Raw genomic sequence first — 22,869 nt, 5'->3', positions numbered from 1 at the left:
AACAAAAAAATGCAGAAAATCAATAAAAACAAAATTTGCATCTTTTAGCTGAACTGATGGGGGGAGGGGTGGGCAATGGCAGGAACAGAATATTACAACTGACTTTAAAGGAATACAAAGGATTCTAGGGAAATACTATGAAATTGTTTTCAATCAAATTAGTTAACTTAGATAAAATGGACCAATTCCTAGAAAGACATAAACTACCAAAACTGACTCAAGAAGAAATAGAAAATCTGAGTAGACTATAAGTTTATAGATTGAATTTGTTTTCAAAAATTTTCTACCAATAAAATTCCAGATGGCTGCAGTAATAAACTCTACCAAACATTTAAAGAAGACTTAACACCAATTCTTCACAAACTCTTCCAAAGAATAGAAGAGGAAGGAATACTTCCCAACTATTCTATGAGACCAGCATCACCCTGATACCAAAATCAGATAAAGATCACAAGAAAACTACATACCAATGCCCCTTAGTAAAAGTTCTCAATGGAATATTATCAAATCAAATCCAGCAAAAGAATTGTACACTGTGACAAAATTCTTGGTAGCTATCCCAAGAATGCAAAATTGATTTAACAACTGAAAATCAATTAGCTTAATACCCCATTTAAATAGAATAAAAACAAAAACTACACGATCCTCTCAACAGATGCAGAGATACATTTGACAAAATCCAACATCCCTTTATAATAAAAAAAGAAAAAAAAAAAACCTAGGAATAGAAGGGAACTTAATCTGGCAAAGGTCATCTACAAGAAAATGAGCAGCTAACATCATGTATAGTAGTGAAAGACTTAATGCTTTCCCACAGAAACAAGAAAAAGATGTCTGCTCTTATCACTTCTATTCAATATTGTACTGAGGTTTTTGCCAGGGCAATTAGGCAAGAAAATTGAAAAAAACAAAAAAACAAAAAAAAAACTTTCCAGATGGAAAGGAAAGAAATAAAACTATCTCTATTTAGAAATGGCATGATCCTGTATCTAGAAAATCCTAAGGATGTGAGAGCCAATGCAATCTGGAAATATTGATCATGTCCTAAGATTCTCGAGTGTTGCTAGTGAGTCTGTGTCCAAGGACTATAGATTAAGTATAAATATTGAACATATTTATACATTTAATATAGATGAATATTAAAATAGCCCTGCTGGTTTCAGCTTAGAGAGGCAGTTCATCAGCTGAGTGGGAATAGATCTCTTCAGAGTTTTGGTAATTGGGTTCTAAGAATGAAATCCCAGGGAAAACTACAGTGATTAGATATCATTAGAGCTATGCAAAGTTTTCCTTATTGTAATGACAACAAAGCAGAGTTTTCAAGTGGTCTTTTACATTTGGCGGTAGACTGGGTAAATGACTATTGAAGAAAATCTAGATGGTAGAACAGTTTGTAATTCTGATGGTTTTTTGTTGTTTTCTCTCTGGACTGATGGGATATATCTGAGACCAGAATTTCTTTGTGCACTTGAGTTTAGATTTCAGTTTTATATTTGTTGGGACTATTATGCTTTGAAAATATGAAGAATTTGGGAACCTAGTTATACACAGAGGGCAAATTTTTAATTACTTAGAGAAATATTTTTAAAGAAAGCTAACATAGGAAAAATCTATTTTTAATTTTATAATGCATCCTACATGTTTAAAAACACAGAATATGCTTGAAAGAAAAACAACCCTTTTCTTTTCTAAATACAAGTAATATGTGTTTATCAGAGAAATTAAAAAATGCTAAAAAAAAAACCCAGAAAATTATCTCATAATTTTATCATCCAAAGGTAACAGCTAGAAGTTGATGTACACCTTTGAGACTTTTTTCCCTATGGATATTTGTAATATGTGTGTGTTTACAAATATGTTACCATTCTTTTTTGCAACTTGTTTGACAAAACTATAAATATAATTATATCACTATAAATATGGAAATACAAGTAACACACTATAAATATGGTAAGCACAATCTTTAGTGGAGCCTTAGTATTCTGTTGTATTTAATTAACGTATTTAATCAATTCTCACTGTAGAAACTTTGTTTCTAATTTTTTGTCATAATAAATTTAAAAAATCTGAATAGACATTTCACCAAAGATATACAAATGAATAATAACTACGTGAAAATTTGCTCAACATCATTAACCATCAGTGAAATACAAATCAAAACCACAGTAAGATGACTACACACCACCAGGATGGCTATAATAAACAAGGCAGATAATAACAAATGTTGACAATTTTGGAGAGCATGAAACCCTCAGACACTGCTGGCGGGAATATAAAATGCTACAAAGCTTCGGGAAACAGTCTGGCAGTTTCTTAAAATGGTAAACATAGAGTTATCATATAATGCAACAATTCCACTCCTAACTATATACCCCCAAATGAAAACATGTCCAAACAAAAATTTGTAAACAAATGTTCACAGCAGCATTATTCACAGTAGTCATAAAGTGAAAACTACTCAGGTGTCCATCAACTAATGAATATATATATATATGAATATAAACGTGTGTGTATAGAGATAGATGTATACATGCACATATATGTATGATGTTGTATATCTGTATGTATTAGTTTCCTGTTGCTGCTGTAACACTGTAAACTTAGTGTCTTAAAGCAACACAAGTTTATTATATTTTAATTCTGGAGGTCAGAGGTCCTAAAATGATGTTCGCAAGGCTGTACTCCTTTTCGGGGCTGTGGGGAGGAATTCCATTTCCTTGTCTTTCCAACTTCTAAAGACTTCCCTTGTTCCTTAGCTCATGGCGTTGCATCTCAAACCTTTTCGCCCTCTGCTTCTATAGTCACATCACTTACTCTCTAACTTTGACCCTGTAGCCTCCCTCTTACAATGTCCCTGTGATTCTAGCGGGTGCACCCAGATACTTCAGGATAATTTCCTCATCTCAAGATCCATAACTTAATTATTTCTTCAAACTCTCTTGTGCCACATAAGGCAACATATGCATAGGTTCTGGGGATTAGGATATGGACATCTTTGGGGGGCCATTATTCCATCTATCACACTATAAAATTGAATATTATTCAGCAATGAAAGGGAATTAAATACTGACACATGCTTCACCGTGGGTAAATGTTGAAAACATGTTAACTGAAAGAAAGCATTTGCAAAAGACTACATATTTTATGATTCCATTTATATGAAATGCCCAGAACATGCAAATCTACAAAGACAAAAGTAGGTTAGTGGTTGCCTTCAGCTGGAGAAGCTGGAGGGAAATGGGGCGTGACTACTAATACATATGGGATTTCTTTTTTTGAAATGATAAAAATGTTCCAAATTTGACTGTGATATGCTTGCACAACTCTGTGAATATACTATAAACCACTGAATTGTGCACTTTAAATGGGTGGATTCTGGGGTATGTGATTTTATATAAATAAATCTGTCATATTACGAAAAACAACTAGGACTATACATCCCCTAGAATCTCTTGCCAGCAAAATATAAGAATCCTAGTTGATTCATATCCTTGCCAGCATGTGATATTGTCACACTTTATTGGCAGGAGTATATAAATTGGCTACAAACATATTGGAAAAGTGTTTGGTATTATTCTATTTGCCTATTTCTGGTAACAAACCACTATGAATTGTAATGAGTTAAAAGCAACAATTTGTTCTTTACTAGTTTTGTTGGTTGACCATGTTCAGCTGGGTAGTTCTTGCTTCAGGCCTCTGGTGTAGTCGCTGTCAGATGGTAGTAAGCACTGGATTTTTCTGAAGACTTAACTGGGCTTGACATAGAAGACAGCTTGCTCGCATGGCTGGCAGTTGATTCTGGCTGTTTGCTGTAGTTTAGCTGGGGCTCTCTATCAGAGTGCTTATATGTGCTTTTCGATGCGGTTCAGGCTTTTTACAGCATGGCAGCTGGATTATAAGAGAGAGCATTCCAAGAATGAGTGTTCCAAGAGACCAAAGCAGAAACTACAAGGCTTCTTATGACAGACTCTTGGGGGTCATGTGGCATCACTTCAACTACATTCTATGAGCTACATAGGGCCAGCCCAGATTCAGTGGGGAGAGAACTACACAGAACTTGAATACTGGGAAGTGTAGTTCACGGGGGCCGTCATGGGAAACTGGTTCTTACCGTCTTCCTCTAACCTCCATGATTCATTTCCCATCTAGCAACAAAATGCTCTCACAACCTTCCTAAGACCTCCAAATCCTCACTCTATTAAGTCATCAGGGTGAGGCTTGAGGTCTGTGATCTCATTTCCTAAATCAGGTCTAAATACAAATGGAGTTCCTTGGGGACAGCTCCCTCTACTGAAGGTCCTCGGGTGCAGCTCCTAGAGCATGATTCTCATACCCTGAAGACCTGTGAATTAAAGAGAAAGGTTATCTTCTGATACACACCCAATGTACAATGCTAAGACAGGGAGAAGATAACTGGAGGAGACATTTCTATGTAAAAAGGAGAAGACTAGGAAGCACATAAGTGTTAGTGAGCTAGAGAAATTTTGTTGAGTCCAATCCTCCTCCTTATAAGTGATTCTCTGAAGTTCTAGGCTCTGCCTTCTGGGTTCTCAGTTCTGCACTCTGAGCCATCTTTCCTCCTTAAGAAAAAGGACTCTTCACAGCTGAGCATATTTCTCAGACTGACTCGTGCCTGTAGAAGGTCAGGGGTTATAAGGGCTCTTTTACTTTTGAACTGTCTCTGTGCCTGAAGTCTGAGTAGGTGGTTGTTTTTGTTTGGTTTTGATTTTTTTTTTTTGCCAACGTAATGCTCTTAAAAAATGGTGTAAGCTTTCTGTGATTCTTATTGTTGCTCTGTCCATGTGACAAAAAGCCACACCCATAAATATCTCCGGGATAGGCCCCATTCTTCTTTGGAATGAGGAACAGGGTGCTTTGAGATGATATCTTTGAGATTCTTAGAAGCCTTTTTGTGTAGCAGATAAGATAGTCATGCCCTTAAGATTCTTAAAAGCCTATTGTCTACCTATGAGGTCTATGGGGCACACACACATTTTATCTTTCTGAGGTATCAAGAAAAGATCTTACGACTAAATCCTTGACTTCATCTTTACCCTGAGACCCTGTTTTGTTGGTAGTGCCAAGGATGTGATCTTGTTCTGAGGTCATTTCTTACTGTGAGAACCTTTTCCTAGCTAGAAACATTGTCATGGATCTTATTTCATACATTCTAGTAAAAAACTGGACTGTTTCTTCTTTAATTCAACTTTCTCTTCTTATGCTTTTATTACAGGCACTAGAAGAACCCAGTTATTGTTTTCAACGTTCTGCCTGAAAGTCTCCTGAGCAAAGTCACAAGTTTGTTAAGACTCGGGATAGTGTTGCTAATTGTTCTGCCATAATCCTCTCTCATCCAGACTCCAAAAATAACTTCCTCACAGTCCTACAAAAGTTTGGTAACAGTTTCCTCATGCCCTATCAAGCTTCTCCTCACTATCTAGTCCCAAAATCAATGTTACATGTTTTAGGTTTTTGTTACAAAAACACCTCATATGCAAGTATCAATCTCTGTGTCCTTATATATTTGCTGAATAACAAACAATTCCCCAAATGTAGCATTTTAAAGTAAGTGTATTATCTCTCATGGTTTTATGATTTTTCTGGGCTCAGCTGGACAATTCTGATCTGGAGTCTTTCATAGCAGCTGGGACTAGAGTTACGTGAAGACTCAGCTGGTCATCCAAGATGGCTCCCTTACATGGATAAGAATTGATGCTGGCTGTTGGCTGGGAACTAATCTCGGGTGTCTACCAGATAAATTTTCGTCCTTTCCCCCTTTGCCTTCCTTCCTACTCTTGCCTCTCTCTCTTTTTTTTCTTCTTTCCCTTTCTTTCTCTCTTTCCTTCCTTCTCCTGCCTCTCTTTTCTTTCTCTCTCTCCTTCTTTTTTAAAATTTATTTATTTTTTATACAGCAGGTTCTTATTAGTTATCCATTTTATCCACATCAGTGTATACATGTCAATCCCAATCTCCCAATTCATCCCACCACCACCCCCCACCCCTCATCCCTGCTTTCCCCCCTTGGTGTCCATACATTTGTTCTCTACATCTGTGTCTCTATTTCTGCCTTGCAAACCAGTTCATCTGTACCGTTTTTCTAGATTCCATATATATGTGTTAATATACAATATTTGTTTTTCTCTTTCTGACTTACTTCACTCTGTATGACAGTCTCTACGTCCATCCACGTCTCTACAAATGACCCAATTTTGTTCCTTTTTATAGCTGAGTAATATTCCATTGTATATATGTACCACATCTTCTTTATCCATTTGTCTGTTGATGGGCATTTAGGTTGCCTCCATGACCTGGCTATTGTAAATAGTGCTGCAATGAACATTGGGGTTCATGTGTCTTTTTGAATTATGGTTTTCTCTGGGTATATGCCCAGTAGTGGGATTGCTGGGTTCTCCTTCCTTTCATTTCTTTCTTTCTTCCTCCTTCCCTCCCTCCCTCCCTCCTTCCTTCCTTCCTTTCTTGCCCTTCCTTTCCTTTCTTTCTTTCTTTCCTTCTTTCTTCTCTTTCTTTCTTTCTTGCCTTCCTTCCTTCCTTCTTTCTCCCTTCCACCTTCTTTCCTTTCTTTCTCTCTCTTTGATACTTTGAGACTTTAGTCTTTGCAGTGAGGAAACTTGGGAGGAGAGAAGCCTCATCCTGGTGTCTTGATCAGATGTTGACAATTTGTCAGCAGGTGTGTTTCTGGCCCACGGGAGCAGAGCATGCTGCATCTCCCACCACTGGTAGGTTTATGCCACATGGGGTCCCTAAAGCTTGGTTTGAGCCCTAAGGCTGTAAAACCATGAAATAGTGATGGATAATTATAATCCATCAGCCAGCAGCCAGAAAGAAGAATAACAAACAGAACTCCCAGACTTGGAAGAATTTCATGGATTAGAATTGCTGGTAGAGGTAAGTGACAACTTAAATTTAGAAAATAAATAATAAGAGCATTTAGGGAGATTCTATTAAAACCTTCTTTTAAAAGACCTTTAAAAATGATTTACAATTACAAAGTCAGCAAGTGAATCAAAGGAGAGATTGGTTCCTGATGAATACCCAATAGGTGACCTATAAGAGCCACTCAAAGAAAAATCACAAAACGCAGAGCAAAAGTTAAAAGAAATAAAACATTAATAATAAAAATGGAGGACAGATCCAGGAGGCTTAATAGTTTACTACAAGATGTAAAAGAAAAAGTAGACATATTTGACTAGATAGAAAATGTTTAATGGGAAAAGACATTATAAATTACAAGATAAATTAAGATAGTGAAAAATATTTCCAAACACTATGGCAGATAGCATTTTTATCTATAATAAAAAGATTTTAAATTGATTTTAAAAAAAGAAAAATTGACAGAAAGCATGAGACAAACTACAGATCCAAATCAAAGTAAATATATAATAGAAGCCTTACTTCCATCAAAAAAAGAAATGGTTGTATAAATTTGGATACAGTCATACTGTGAAATATTATGTTACCTTAAAAAGATACATTAAAGGCATAAGCAGCATAAAAAGAAATGTACATATTATGATCCCATTTTTATAAAGCAAGCAGTTTCCCCAAAGCCTTACATTTCTACACATGTATGTATGGGTACACATATGTATTTGTCTGTATATGATAATATGAGCCAGAGACAGATATGAAAATGTATGACACATGGATGTTATGACTGCATAAGAAGAAAGAGGGAGGAAGAAGTAATTAAAAAAAAACATGAAGATTGTTTCTGAGAAAAACAGCAAACATGACATGATATAAATTATGTAAAATTATATAGACATATAATATATGTGTGTCTATATGCAGAAAGAGATATATGAAAGGAGAAGCATTAAATTTCAATTGTAGTTATCTCAGTCTGGAGGAATTTCAAGTATCAGTTTCTTACTTACATACATGTTAATGATTGCTTGAATTTTCTTTTTTTTTACAGACAACATCCTCATATCCTCAAAATTGAGGAGATGAAGGCTAAATTTTGAATGAACACATCTTGAGATAGAAAAGGTCTGAATGGTTGCCCGGTTGACCATCAGCAAGAAATGTGCTTGGATGCAGTACTGAGTGGTCCTGCAAGAGAGCCTTGATAGCTCAAGAACTGGAAGTTGGCCAAAATAGCTCTAATTGTATGGGAAGGAAAACCCCTTCCAGCATTGTACTACAGGAATGCTTTCCTCTTGCCTGAGAGAGGGTTGGGAACCCTTGTGGGTGTGATGGCTGAGCCAATAGCAGTACTGGAATGAGGGGAGGGAGAGTATCAGTGTGTGTGACAGTGATGACTGAGAAATGACAACTGCCAACAGCAACACATGTCAAACCCTGAACTCCTCCCTCACTCCCTCTCCTTCCTCCCATAACCCCTTGGGGCCAGAAAGGGGCAGACCCTCTTCCTTAGTCTTCTTGTCTAGATCCCCTTAAGGAAGACCCTAACCTGGAAGGCTTGGTTAGGAAGATAAAGAAGCTAGCCTTGGGAATTCCCTAGCGGTCCAGTGGTTAGGACTCTGCGCTTTCACTGCCGAGGGCATGGGGTTCGATCCCTGGTTGGGGAACTGAGACACCGCAAGCTGCATGGCGCAGCTGAAAAAAAGTGGGGAGGGAAGAATATTAAGGAAACGTTTAAGCCTTCTTTCAAAATGATAATCTGGTTCCCTAGGTTATGTCTTAATGCATAATTCTATTTTCAATGTCGAATGTGGAAAATGATTTTGCTTTCTTTTGTAACATAGCATAATTCTCTTTTCCTACCTCTGAGAGTACTGCGGTAAAGTTCATGTGCGTGGAAAGTCAAAAGAGGAAAGTATAGAAATTATTTTTTTAAATGTCACCCCTGTCACAACAAGTACCATTTACAGTGTACTTATTACATACCAGGCACAGTACTGCGTTCTATGTGCACACCCTTACAACAACACTATAAAAGAACTATTATTAAATTCATTTATTTTAGTGAAAAGAAACAGACTCAATGGGATTAAGTAAGAATACACTTAGTTAGAATAGCACAGTCAGTGGTAAATATGATTAACTTGAAAGCACATACTCTGAATCATTGTGTGATAGTCCTCCTAGTCGTATCCATGGGAGAGAGAGAGAGAGAGAGAGAGAGAGTGTGTGTGTGCGTGCACGTGTGTGCTCACATATGAGTAAAATGTCCTCAGTAGTCTGTAAATATCAGAACTTTGATCTGCTATTTAATGTACTAAGAAGTAAATTCTCTTCATTCCCTCCATTTCTAAAAGCAAGATTTGCATCTTTGGGGCCTTCCAGAAGCCTAGACATAATCCCCAGTGGGGAACTAAAACCAAGAGCAGATCCAGGCTCCAGAAGTGAGGGAGAAACACGGTGCTCTGTCAGCTGAGTTAAGGGAGGGCACATCTGAGGAACAGTCAGTAATGGCTCCTGGAGAGGTTGGCCTTTGACCAGGGACTCGAAGATTTTCACAGACAAAGGGTAGGTGGACCAGGATTTTGGAAAGGAGGTGGGGTGGGGGGTACCAGGGACCATAAGAGGGAGATTTAGGCCTAGAGGACAGCGGCTGAGAAGTGCAGCTACAACAACTTGGGCTGGAGATAGAATAGGAGCAGCAGAAGATGAGGTTAAAAGTCAGACTGTCCGGGTCTCTGCCCTGGACAGTCCTGGATGCCCAAGTGAGCAGTCCGTTCTCAATCTGAAATATAACAGGAAAGGGTCACAAGTTCTCACCCTCACAGAGGCCAGGTAAGTAAAGTATGTGGGCAAAGAGGGCCAAGTATAAGACACAGACATATGCTTAATTTATATTAAACACTTGGAAATTATCTTCACTTCCCTAAGCAAATACGTTGCCTTTCAATTATAATTTAAGTATGTAGCTTCTCAGATTATCTTTCATTTTCTTATGTTTGAAATAGAGATGAGGAAAGAGAAATATTTCTCCACTCTAAGAAAAACAACAGCACAAACACAACCATACATAACAAACTACACTTGGTCCCCGCATCAGGAGTAGACAGGGAGAGCTGAGGACTCAGACCAACTGGAGTGGATTGGCTTTGTCTCTGGAGGTACTCAACTCAGCTCTTTATTGTCTCATGAGAGACTGGGCCCAGTACTGGCAGATCTTTTAGGTTTTCATGAAAAATTAGAAATTCTGATTTTGATAGAAAATCCTTTGATTATTTAACAATGGCTAAAAAATGTGTTTTAAAAACTTGAGTAAGCCAAACAAACAAAACATACATCCCATCTAAATTAGAACCGTAAGCTCCTAATTTGCACCCTTGCTTAGGAAATAATGTTTCTTGAATAGAAGGATAACACATTTAGAATTTACTTTAGGAACACTATCTGGGGGTCATATATGAAATGAACTAAAGCAAAAGGAGAACTCGAAGCAGATAGACCAATTAAGGCATCTTTCAAAAAGCTTGGCTTGAACTGAGCAGGAAGCTGAGGAAATGGAAAGGTGTTTTCAGGTATAGGACTGTGAAAGAGAGAAGGTCTGGAATTTGGTAGCAGGATATGGGGGAGTAAAAAAAACAAAAAACAAAAAACACAACATGAAGTGCAGTGGTTGTTTACAGTAATAAAAAACTCAAGGAAAAAGATTTCTTTTTCTTTCTCCCATGATGTTGATACCAAGGGAGGGTATGACAGTGACTTTAAGTTCCAGGATAAAACAAACCCCAGAACAGGAAATGTGAAGCAACAGGAAGAGTAACAGACAGAAAGATATCAGATAAGAAGGAGATTTCAGGAAAGGTTCACAGGTAACACAAACAATGAAGTCACAAGGAATGTGGAAGTCAATGAATACAGAGCTGCCCTGTGATATTAATTTTTTTAATGGTTCCTTTTCTTTTAGAACACTTTCTTTTAAAGCAACAGTTGCTCCAAGGTCAGAGTCAGAAAATACTCCTCTGACATATTTTATCAAGCACTTCTAATGCACCAGATTATTATTCTGGCTACAGGAAATAGAATCTGAATATGATTGTAAAGTATATACTTTCATGGAGAGAATTCTAGTTCAGAAGACAGATAATTTCTTAAAAAACAGACAATGAGAAAATATCAAGTTATGATAAATAAAATACAAATAACAAAACCACAGTGATGCAATATAGAATAACTAGGGGGTTATTTTAATTTGGGTGGTCAGGAAAGGTTTCTCTATGAGGGGCCAGTTTCCATTTTCCACATTCAAGAGGAGGTCCTCATCTAGAGTCTAAACCCATACTGTTGTCTAAGTGAAAAGAAAATTACCTTGGGCCGAGGAGTACAGATACTGAGGAATTTGCTGAGAGAGTTCTGACACTGTTAAACTGTCCTCACTGGTAGGGCAAATTCTCAGCTGATCTCAGATTATTACAGTGCAGTATTAGCACGTGAGTATTTGTTTTTATTTGTTTACTTCATTGTTTTATTTTTCTCTCATGGAGAATTTTCTTGCCTTTAATATAAGTTGAAGGAGGCTTCTGGCAAAGATGGAGCTGGCTTACTTTCCAACTTGAAACAAAAGAACAAAATATGACTTCCCTGGCAGTGGTTAAGAATCTGCCTGCCAATGCAGGGGTCACAGGTTCAATCCCTGGTCCGGGAAGATCCCACATGCTGCAGAGCAACTTAGCCCATGCACCACAACTACTGAGCCTGCACTCTAGAGCCTGTGAGCCACAACTACTGAAGCCCGTTTGCACTAGAGCTTGCGCGCCGCAACTACTGAGCCCATGTGCCGCAACTACTGAGCCCACGTGCTGCAACTACTGAAGCCCGTGCACCCTAGGGCCAGTGTTCTGCAACAAGAGAAGCCACCACAATGAGAAGCCCGTGCACTACAACGAAGAGTAGCCCCTGCGCACTGCAACTAGAGAAAGCTCGCACGCAGCAGTGAAGACCCAACACAGCCATAAATAAATAAATAAATAAACAAATAAATATTCTTTTCCATTATGAAAAAAAAAAAGAACAAAACAGAAAAAGGTCTAAGAAACAATGGGGATGTAAAACAGTTTGGTAGTTTCTTAAAAAGTTAAACATATTCCTGCTGCATGACCCAGACATTCCACATGTAGGTATGAGAAATGAAAACAAACATCCATGCAGACATACACATAAAGCTCATAGCGATTTGATTTGTAACAGCCGAAACTGAAAAACAAAACAAAACCAAACAACACGTGTCCATCAGGAGTCAAATGGATAAACTATGGTATAGCCATATGATAGACTATTATTCACCAATAAAAAGGAACAACTGATATATGCAACTACATGGATGAATCTCAAAATAGTTTTGCTGGATAAAAAGTCAGAAAACAAAGGGTATATACTGTGTGATTTTACTTATAGAAAATTCTAAAAAATGTAAATTTGTCTATAATGACAGAATATAGATCAGTGCTTGCCTGGGGTTGGGAAGGAGGTGGGGAGAGGCAGGAAGCAGAGATAGAAAGGGGTACAAGGAAACTTTTGGGTGTGATTAATATGCTTGTTATGTTGATCATGGTGATGTTTTTCACAGGTGTGTACATATGCCAACTGTATGCTTTAAATATGTGCAATTTACTGTATATCAATTGTACCTCAATGAAGCTGTTAAAATTATCGAGGAAAATATTTCAATATCCAGAATCTGACAATCAAAGATTACTGCAAACTCTTTCCTATTTAATGTGAGTGTGTTCAATATGAAGTGGGTCTTGACCCAATGCTACTGAAATTATTTGATAAATCACTTATCTTTATAAATTGTTTAAAAGTTTTTTTTTATTTAGAAATTTAATTAGCAGTTTTAAAATTAATAAGGCCATACTATTGGAATATCATGTAATTATGTTGGTGTCTTTCTTGCTAAAGTTATTATTATTATTTGCACAGTTAAAAGCTTTTTAAATAAATGATGAACATGCAGTACAGTATTTATGGGGGATGAAAGTGCATCTGAAAATAAAATACAACAAATTGTTCACAGGGGTTCTCTCTGGGGTAGAATTACAAGCTCCATGGCTGATTTAATACATGACCCTACTGTTTTGATTTTTAAAAATTAACATGCTTTATAATCACCAAAAACGGATCTTTCCATTTTAAGAGAAAACAAAGATCTTCAGGTAAAGTTCCTGACACAGTGACTGGCACAAGACACTCATTGAACTGTAGCTATTACCTAAACCTCAGGTAACTGGCAGCCTTCCTGGGAACGCTGGAGCATCTTCAAAGAAACCCTATTCTAGTTCTCTACACAGACCCAGAGGCAAGACAACATGGAGAGTCTATTTATTCAACGGCCGCTTTGAAGACAAATGTATTTCCCCTATTTCTACTTCAGTCCTTTTCCACAAATTTCTGTCCTTTGCAGGCTAGAGCCTGATGCAAAAAAAAGGCAGTTGTCCTAGATATACACAATCTTTGAGGGCACAGTTTGGAGATGTACAGGACACTTGTAAAAGTGGGACAGCAGAGTGTCACCGTAGCCCACAAGGAAGGAGAACCTGTGCGCAGGCAACTGCCTCAGGACCAGGGCACAGATCCCCACCTGGTTAGCCTGGCGCTTTAGAATAAGCTGGTCGGGAGCCTCCCTGGTGGCGCAGTGATTGAGAATCTGCCTGCCAATGCAGGGGACACAGATTCGAGCCCTGGTCTGGGATGATCCCACATGCCGCGGAGCGGCTGGGCCCGCGAGCCACAACTACTGAGCCTGCACGTCTGGAGCCTGTGCTCTGCAACGGGAGAGGCCGCGATAGTGAGAGGCCCGCGCACCGCGATGAAGAGTGGCCCCCGCTCGCCGCAACTAGAGAAAGCCCTCGCACAGAAACGAAGACCCGACATAGCAATCAATCAATCAATAAATCTTTAAAAAAAAAAAAAAAAAAAAAGAATAAGCTGGTCGGGGAGGCAGCCGGGGAAGATGCCCAACAGACACTGGCGAAGGAAAACATCTTCCACCGCTCGCTCTGTAGTCTGGCCCTCCCCATCCAGGTTACCTGTGTGCAGTGACAGCCAGTCCTTGCGGTGGGTGATGTGGTGAGGCGCGTGCGCCGCCTCGCAGGTCACTAGCTTGTCCGCCTTGCCCAGTCGGACTCGGGCCGCCCGGTTCTTGGCGCCGACCTCGCGAGAGGTGGGAGAGGGAGGAGAGGTGTTAAGGCTCGCGAGACTCCCGGCAGCTTCCGGTTCTAGAGTGCATATGGGCGCCGCCACCTTGGGCCTTAAAGTTATCGATTATTTAATGTTTGTCTTTTCGGGGCTAAATATGCCCTTATTTTCTCCACCTTCCCGGCCTGCCACTCTCCTCTCCTCCCCGTGTCCTTTCCGTGTGTCATTTTCTATCAACCAAAACAAAAAAAAAAGTACCATCTAAAAAGCAAACTGAACCAAAGCATCACTGACTTTAAATATAAGGGCTTTATTTCCTCATTTAGCTATTGAATCAGAGATAACACTTTATGCAGATGAGGTTCAGTTTTGGAAAGTGTTTTATACCGGAACAGTGAATATTCCTCTCTAGTACTGACGATTAATTGCTGTTCTTCTTTTGAATCTCTCACATGTATTGATTCATAGCAACCAAGAAGCTTAGCTTTGAATACAAGTATGGTAGGGATTGATTTGTGCGAGGGTTATTAGATGTTTCAATCAAGTGGGTCTTCCTTTATTTCATCAGCTCGGTTTGTACACCGGGCTCACACACAGTCTCAAAGGTTGCTAAAAGCAGCCCTAACACAGAGTGAAATCAGTGCTAAATTAAGTATCAAAGATGCAGTTACTTTTCTTTCTCCTAAACCTTGGAAGAGACACCTATGACACAGTGAAAAGTTAAGACGGTATGGGATCAACTCTAATAAAATCATTGGCGCGACGTGCCCCCTGACAAATCAAGAACCCAGAGAGAAAAGACAATTTAATAAATGACAGCATTTATACCCCTCCCCTATAGAACATTTACAACACTTGTTCAGAATACATTTATTTGGAAAGGTAGAGTTAAACTTTGTACTCAGAGTTCTTTTCTTTTTAAGAGCTAACCACTGATCCCAATATAGCTTCCCAAGGGAGAAAGACGCTTACTCTAAAATGGAGAGTAATTTCTTTGGAAGGTACAGAATCCTTGTCACAGAAGGTTTACAAAAAGTTATTTGGCAGTAAGGATAGAACTTATAAAAATGATGTCTTGAGATTCCTACAGATGCTATAATTCTGCCATTCTTTGGGAATTAGTACATTGGCATAGTAAGAAGACCAATTTTAAAAGTCAGACTAGAAATTGCATTTTATTTAAAATTAGAGGAATTCAGTTTTACTTATAATCTATATATATTCAGGCCATTTAGCCTAAATTGGATCATATTAAAAATGAGAAATCTCTAATTTACCATAGGGATACTACCAGTATTTTCTTCCTTCCAGACACAAATGTATACATACCATATGATTCCATTTGTGTGAAATTCTAGAGTACAAAAACCTAACCTATAGTGTCAGAAAGCAAACAGTGGTTTTCTGGGGCCAGGATTAGGGGAATTTACTGAGAAGGAGAACAAGAAACTTTTTAGAGTGATGGACATAGTCTATACCTTACATCATGTGTCAAAAACTCATCACACTGTGCACTTAAAAGGTATTCATGTTATTGCTTTTAAATTCTATTTCAATAAAGATTTTTAAAACTATATTAAGATACCATTTTTTACCTATCACACTGGCAATAAATTCAAAAGCTTGACAACACACTTTTTTGTTGAGTTTGTGGGGTAATGAACACTCTCACATTGCTTAGGGAAGAAAAAAAACATTTCAAGCCCTAAGGAGGGGAATCGTATGCCTCTTGATACAATAGTCGCAGAATTTGTAGCATTCCTGCCAAAAAATGCATTAACAGAATCTAATCATGTGAGGCTATCAGACAAACCCAAATTCAGAGACATTCAATTGATCTGAACTCTTAAAATTTTTCAATGCTAAAGACAGAAGAATAGTTTCAGATTGAAGGAGACTAAAGAGTTATGACAACTAAATGCACTATGTGTCCTAGACTGGATCTTAAAACAGAAAAAAAAAAATAGTTATAAAGGACACAAATGGGACAATTGATAAAATATGAATAGAAACTTATGTAAGATAATACTGTTATATCAACATTAAATTTCTGAAATTATCTTTATACTATGGTTACGCAGGAAAATGTCTTTGTTGTTAGGAGATATACACTGAAGAATTTGGGATTAAAGGATCATTGTGTCTGCAATTTACTCTCAAATATTTCATCAATAATAATAGTGGCAATGATTAGAGAGATAAATAAAGCAGATACGGGCGAAACATTAATGATTGTTGTCTCTGAGTAAAGGTTATATGGGAGTAGGATTTTTACAACTTTTTAAGTTCGATGGTTCTTTTAAATTTGGATTTTTAAATAAATAATTAAAATGAATCTTCAAATAGCAGTTTCTCAATTGAGAAGGAAAGCCAAAAGAGAAAGGAGAGAATTTTTTTTTGCCTTGGGCTCTTAGAATTGAGTAGACCTCTTGGATTCTCGGGAAAGACTTCAAAATGTCCCAAAGACTATAGCTTTGGGGTGTGTCTAGGAGCTCAGAAAGTAAGGCCAGAAAATAACCTGGGTAGAAAGTGGGCAAAAATGCATATGCATGATGGTAATGGAAGGAGGTCAGTATTTCTGCAGGCTTATTTCTGCTCCTGCTCTGCCAGTTTGCTTCTCTAATTCAGGGGGCTTTGAACATTTCATTGCAATTTTGGCAACACTGGAAAATGCCCATACAGTAATATTAGTAAGAGGCCAACACCATTATTGTGGCCAACACCACAATAATGGTCACAATAATTCCCTGGGAAGGCCAGGCAATTGATGGCCACAATAATTCCCTGGGAAGAAAAACATGTTCCAGAATTTACCTTGAAACTGGGGTGGACAACTTCTTTAGTCCACAATGCAACCGTTAAGATTAAGACTGTATATTAGAGTCACTGCCAGGTCATTATGGTTTGGAATATCCCAAGAAAGAAGACAAAGATAGAAGGGAATTCTGTGAAAAACAGGGAAGAAGGGAGAGAAAGACAAGAATAAGCACATGCTGCCAGCACTACCTCAGCTGCCCCTCGAAGGCACTAGCAAGAGGTGGTTGCTTCTGCTCTTACCCCTCCCACAAACCTCAGAGAGGACGATTGCCTGAAACACAGGGGCTGGCCACTGCATTAGGGAGATGACACTTTTTTCAAGTCAAAGAAATTTAAACTGGGCAAGGGCTCCCTACTCCTTTGAATTTTTATAATTCTTTGTTCTAGTTTGCCAACACTTGTCTCATGCCTCCCTTTATTTTAATTTTTATACATGTTTTATCTCCCTTACCAAATTGTAGATCTCCTATAGGCTGAGTACAGAACATAGTAATTTTTATGCTCCTCAAAAAGTTCAGTATAATGCCTAACAACTCATGCTCAATAAATATTTATTGAGGGAACATGACATTAAAAAACAAAAACAAAAAACAAAAAAAACTAGGCTATCAATATTTCACTTGATGTGTTGTTGTGTGTGAGAGCCCCCTAGTGTGCAAAAAGAGCTGTGTGAAGGAGCCCAGATTAACAGGAATTTAAGCAAGTTTTCAAGGGAATGATCTTGGACTCACTTCTTTAATTCAAGATGCTTTTCTTTTCTCATTTCTCTGATTTATTCTTCTGAGGGGAAAGATCAGTTTAGAATATTAAAACTCATTAATTCTCCAAGACAGCAGCACCGACTATGCTTCAGCCTCCTTCCCAAAGGCCTTTTCATTCAACCCATTAATGGAAGATAAAGTGTGTCATTGATTCTAAGATACATCTTTTCACATTTTAACATTTCTGACAAACAGCTGCCAAACAGCATCTTATCGATGCCTTTCAAGGTCACTCTTGGCTAAGCAGTAATCATGGCATTGTTGCCATTGCTTACACGTGTGCACACTTGGTTATGGCACTTCTCACATCAGTTACGAGCATTGTTTCTATCAAGTTTGTTAAATTTAACTGTCGTTTGAATATATTTTAAAAGATATATACTAAGATACACTAACTGCATATCTATATCTATATTTATACATGCACACACATACACATACACATAGGGAGACAGAGCCATACTTGGCTTTAAAACATAAAGCTATTGTGTATGCAAAAAAGGCAAGAAAATTATGCAGTGGGATATAAATCAATTAGTGTAAATTGATTATTTTTTGAAAGAATTCCAGATTATGCTGCAAAACAACAAGTTTCCTACAAGGCCTAAGAGGGGAAGAGACCCAGAAATCGATAGAGCTGTGTTGCATTCTATTACTGAGATGCATGCAAAAAGATTGCTTATTATGTGCCAAGCAATGCAGCCAGAAGTGGGAAAATTTGCAACTCTCCCTCTGAATAGATAAAAGAAACTTCAAAGTAATGAGTGACTGATGTGACCTATTTGCGCATTGCACAGACTATCAGTAAGATGTTAACTTGTCAGCACCTTCCTGATTTTTTGGAACAGAAGTGGTTTACTTGTAATGATACAGGATTCATTTGAGGTAAAACTGGAAACAGTAATAATGGTAAATTGAAAATCCTGGTGAATCTCAAGGTAGAAACACTTCTCAAAATCATATTGACAGTGTTAGAAGTACTAAAGATATCAAGACAGTAAACACAAGTAATAAAAATCAGCATATCTACAGCCACTATGGAAAACAGTGTGGAGGATCCTCAAAGAATTAAAAATAGAACTACCATATGATCCAGCAATTCTGCTTCTGGGAATATACCCAGAGGTGACAAAAGCACTAACTGGAAAAGATATTTGCACCCCCGTGTTCATAGCAGCATTATTTACAACAGCCAAGACATGGAAACAACCTAAATGTCCATCAATGGATGAATGTATAAAGAAGTTGTGAGATATATATATATATATATATATATATATATATATATATATGGTGGACTGTTATATATATGTAATGTTTTATATATATATATATATATATATATATATGGTGGACTGTTATATATATGTAATGTTTTATATATATATATATATATATATATATATATATATATATGATGGAATGTTATTCATTCATAAAAACAACAACAAAAACGAGGAAACCTACCATTTGCAAGAACACTGATGGACCTTGAAGGCATTATGCTAAGTGAAATAAGTCAGATAGAGAAAAACAAATACTATATGATCTCACTTACATGTGGAATCTAAAAACCCCCCATAAAAACCTAGAAAACTAAACTCTTAGAAAAAGAGATCAGATTTGTGGTTACCAAAGGTGGAGGGGAGGGGGAGGGGGAATTGGAGGAAGGTGGTCAAAAGCTACAAACTTCCAGTTATAAGATAAATAAGTACTAAGTATGTAACATACAACATATGACTATAGCTAACACCATTGTATGATATATAGGAAAATTAAGAGAGTAAATCCTAAGAGTTCTCATCACAAGGAGAAAAATTATATTCCTTTCTTCTTTTCTTCTTTTCTTTTTATTGTGTCTATATAAGAAGATGGATGTTAGCTGAACTTATTTTAATTATTTCACAATATATGCAAATCAAACCATCATGCTGTATGCTATATACTTATACAGTGATTTATATCAATTATTTCTCAATAAACTGAAAAAATCAGCATGTCATTATGATAATATGCATAATTACTGATGACTGAACAATTATCTCCATATATTTAAGCCACAACATGAAATCTAACAATGAGATCTTCTCCAAAAGTGCATTATGTATAAATGGCAAAATAATTGGATGGATAATGGTTGAGTTAATGGTGGGCTATCTAAAGTTACTTGGAATTGGTGTCAACAGCTACCCATAACTCACACAGTAGTTTGATTTCTGATGCATTTCATGCCCATGTATCTTCATGGTTAAAGGAGAAGCTCATTGAAAACTAACTTGAGTTGCCTTGGCTATTCTTGATTCTTTCTTTTTCCATATAAATTACAAGTTAAGTTACACAACAAACTCTCTAGGTCTAGATCAATCTTAGGAGCAATGACATCTTTAAGCTATTGAATCTTTTTGTTCATGAATATAGTACATCTCTCAATTAATGTAGATCTTCTTTACTGTCAATAAATTTTATAATTACTTTGTAAAAGACCTCTGAAATTTTTGTTGTATTTGTCATGGATTGACATTTCATTATTTTTGTTGCTATGAAATAAAGTAATTTTATTTTTCAAATTGCATTTTCTAGCTGTTAGTAGTAGTGATAAAAAAATAAAATTGACTTTCATATGTTGATCTTATATCTGGTAACCTTGCTAGATTTCTGCATTAATTTTTAAATTTGTCAAATATTGGTAGATGAATTTGGTAATTTTGTGTTTCCTGTCATTTTTTAAAAGAAGAGTTTTGTTTTTCCTGTCAAATTATTTTATTTGTATTTATTTATTTATCTATTTATTTATTTTAAACTAATTTTTATTGGGGTATAGTTGATTTACATGTTGTGTTAGTTTCTGCTGTACAGCAAAGTGAATCAGTTATATATATAGCCACTGTTTTTTAGATTCTTTTTCCATATAGGTCATTACAGAGTATTGAGTAGGGTTCCTTATTAGTTATTAAGTTCTTATTAGTTATCTGTTTTATATATAGCAGTGTGTATATGTCAATCCCAATCTCCCAATTTATCCCTCCCCATCCCTTTCCCCCTTGGTAACCATAAGTTTGTTTTCTACATTTGTGACTCTATTTCTCTTTTGTAAATAAGTTCATTTGTACCATTTTTTTAGATTCCACATATAAGTGATATCATATATTTGTCATTCTCTGTCTGATTTATACATCACTCAGTCTGACAGTCTCTAGGTCCATCCATGTCACTGAAAATGGCATTATTTCATTTTGGTTTTTTTTTTATGGCTGAGTAACATTCCATTGTATATATGTACCACATCTTCTATATCCATTCATCTGTCAATGGACATTTAGGTTGCTTCCATGTCCTGGCTCTTGTAAATAGTGCCGCAATGAACATTGGGGTGCATGTATCTTTTCGAATTATGGTTTTCTCCAGATATATGCCCAGGAGTGGGATTGCTGGATCATATGGTAGCTCTATTTTTAGTTTTTTAAAGAACCTCCGTACTGTTTTCCATAGTTGCTGTACCACTCTGCTTTCAGAAAGCAGAGGTAGAAACACATCCTAACTTATTTTATGAAGTCAGTTTTACCCTAATATGAAAGCCAGACAAAGATATCACAAGGAAGTAAACATCCCAATGAACGCGTTCCTCATGAACCTGGAAACAAAATCCTTACTAAAATATTAGCAAACCAAATCCTGAAACACATAAAAACTTTAAACGACATGAGAAAGTGGAGTTTATCACAGTTCTGCAAGGTTGGTTTAATATCTTAAACTTGATTAATTTAATACACCACATTAATAAAATAAAGAAAATAAAGATGTTCATCTCAATAGGTACGCAATAATGCATTTGTAAGTAGCAATAGTCATCCATGGTAACAACTCTCAAAAAACTAGGAATAGAATTCAAAATTTTCATTCTGATAAGTAGCATATACAAAAAAAACTAGAGCTAGTATTGTATTAATGCTGAAAGATGAAATGCTTTTATTTAAGATCAGGAATAAGGCAAAGATGTCTATTCTCAGCATTTCTATTCAACATTGTGCTTGTGGTTCTAGCCAGTTCAGTAAGGCAAGAATAAAATTAAAGACATACTTACTGAGAAAAAGAAATACATGTGTCTTCACTTGCAGATGACATCAAAAGCACTATCTTTAAGGAAAAACATAAAATCAACTTCGTAAAAATGAAATATTTTTAATTTTCAAGAGACAACATTAATAAAATGAAGAAATAATTCAAACAAGGAAAAATATTTCCAAATATTATATCTGAAAAAGGATGTGCATACAAAATACATTTTTTAAATCTAAGAACTCAATAATAAGAGGAAACACTCCCCCCTCCAAATGTGCAATGCAAAGGATTTTAATAGACAGTTCAACAAAGAAGATATATAAGTGACTAATAAGCACTGGAAACATACTCAATTAGTCATTAGGGAAAAGAAAATTAAAACTCCATAGAGATACCATTACACTCTAAGAAGGATATTTTTATTTATTTTATTTTTTATCATTATAATTTTTTACTGTGGTAAGAACCATATAACATGATATATACCCTCTTCACAGAGGTTTAAGTATGCAGTATAATATTATGAACTAAAGGCACAATGTCATACAGAAGTTCTCTAGAACTTTTTCACTCTATACCCATTGAGAAGAGGGATATTTTTTAAAAGACTAACAATACCAACTGTTATTGAGTATGTGAAGAAACAATCATACATTTATGTTGGGTGTGTAAAATGTGTATAGCTACTTTGCAAAACAGTTTTAGTAGTTTCTTAAAAGGAAAATCTTACCATGTGGATCAGCAATATGCACACAAATGTTTATAGCAGAATTATTCAAAATAGCCAAGGGCCTAAACTGGCCCAAATGTACATCAACTGTTGAATTAATAAGCAAAATGTGTTAAATGAATGCAATGGAATGCTATTCAGCAATAAAAAGGAACAAACTATTGATACATGCAATGACAGGGATGAATCTCAAAAACATTCTAATAAATGAAAGAAGCCAGATATAAATGACTGAATACTGTATTATTCCATTTATATAAAGTTTCCAGAAAAGGCAAAACTATAGAGGCTGAAAGCAGATCCACAGTTGTCTGGGGTTAGGGCTGAGAGCCAGGGTTGACTACTGGAATTAGGAAACTTTGGGGGATGATAGAAGGGTTATAAAATTGGACTCTGATAATGGTTTCACAACTATAAATTTTA

At 36.6% G+C, this 22,869-nt stretch overlaps 1 protein-coding gene across 1 annotated transcript in view; it reads right to left on the bottom strand.

Annotated features, from left to right (window-relative positions):
• ST8SIA1 (ST8 alpha-N-acetyl-neuraminide alpha-2,8-sialyltransferase 1) overlaps positions 1–22,869 on the bottom strand; it is a 304,938-nt gene that overhangs the window by 118,906 nt on the left and 163,163 nt on the right. The window lies entirely within an intron of this gene.

This window comes from Balaenoptera physalus, assembly GCF_965194825.1.
Source record: "Balaenoptera physalus genome assembly, chromosome: 13".
NCBI classification, from domain to species: Eukaryota; Metazoa; Chordata; class Mammalia; order Artiodactyla; family Balaenopteridae; genus Balaenoptera; species Balaenoptera physalus.
Note: the sequence above shows the minus strand (reverse complement) of the source record. Positions and strands in the feature narration are given on the sequence as shown.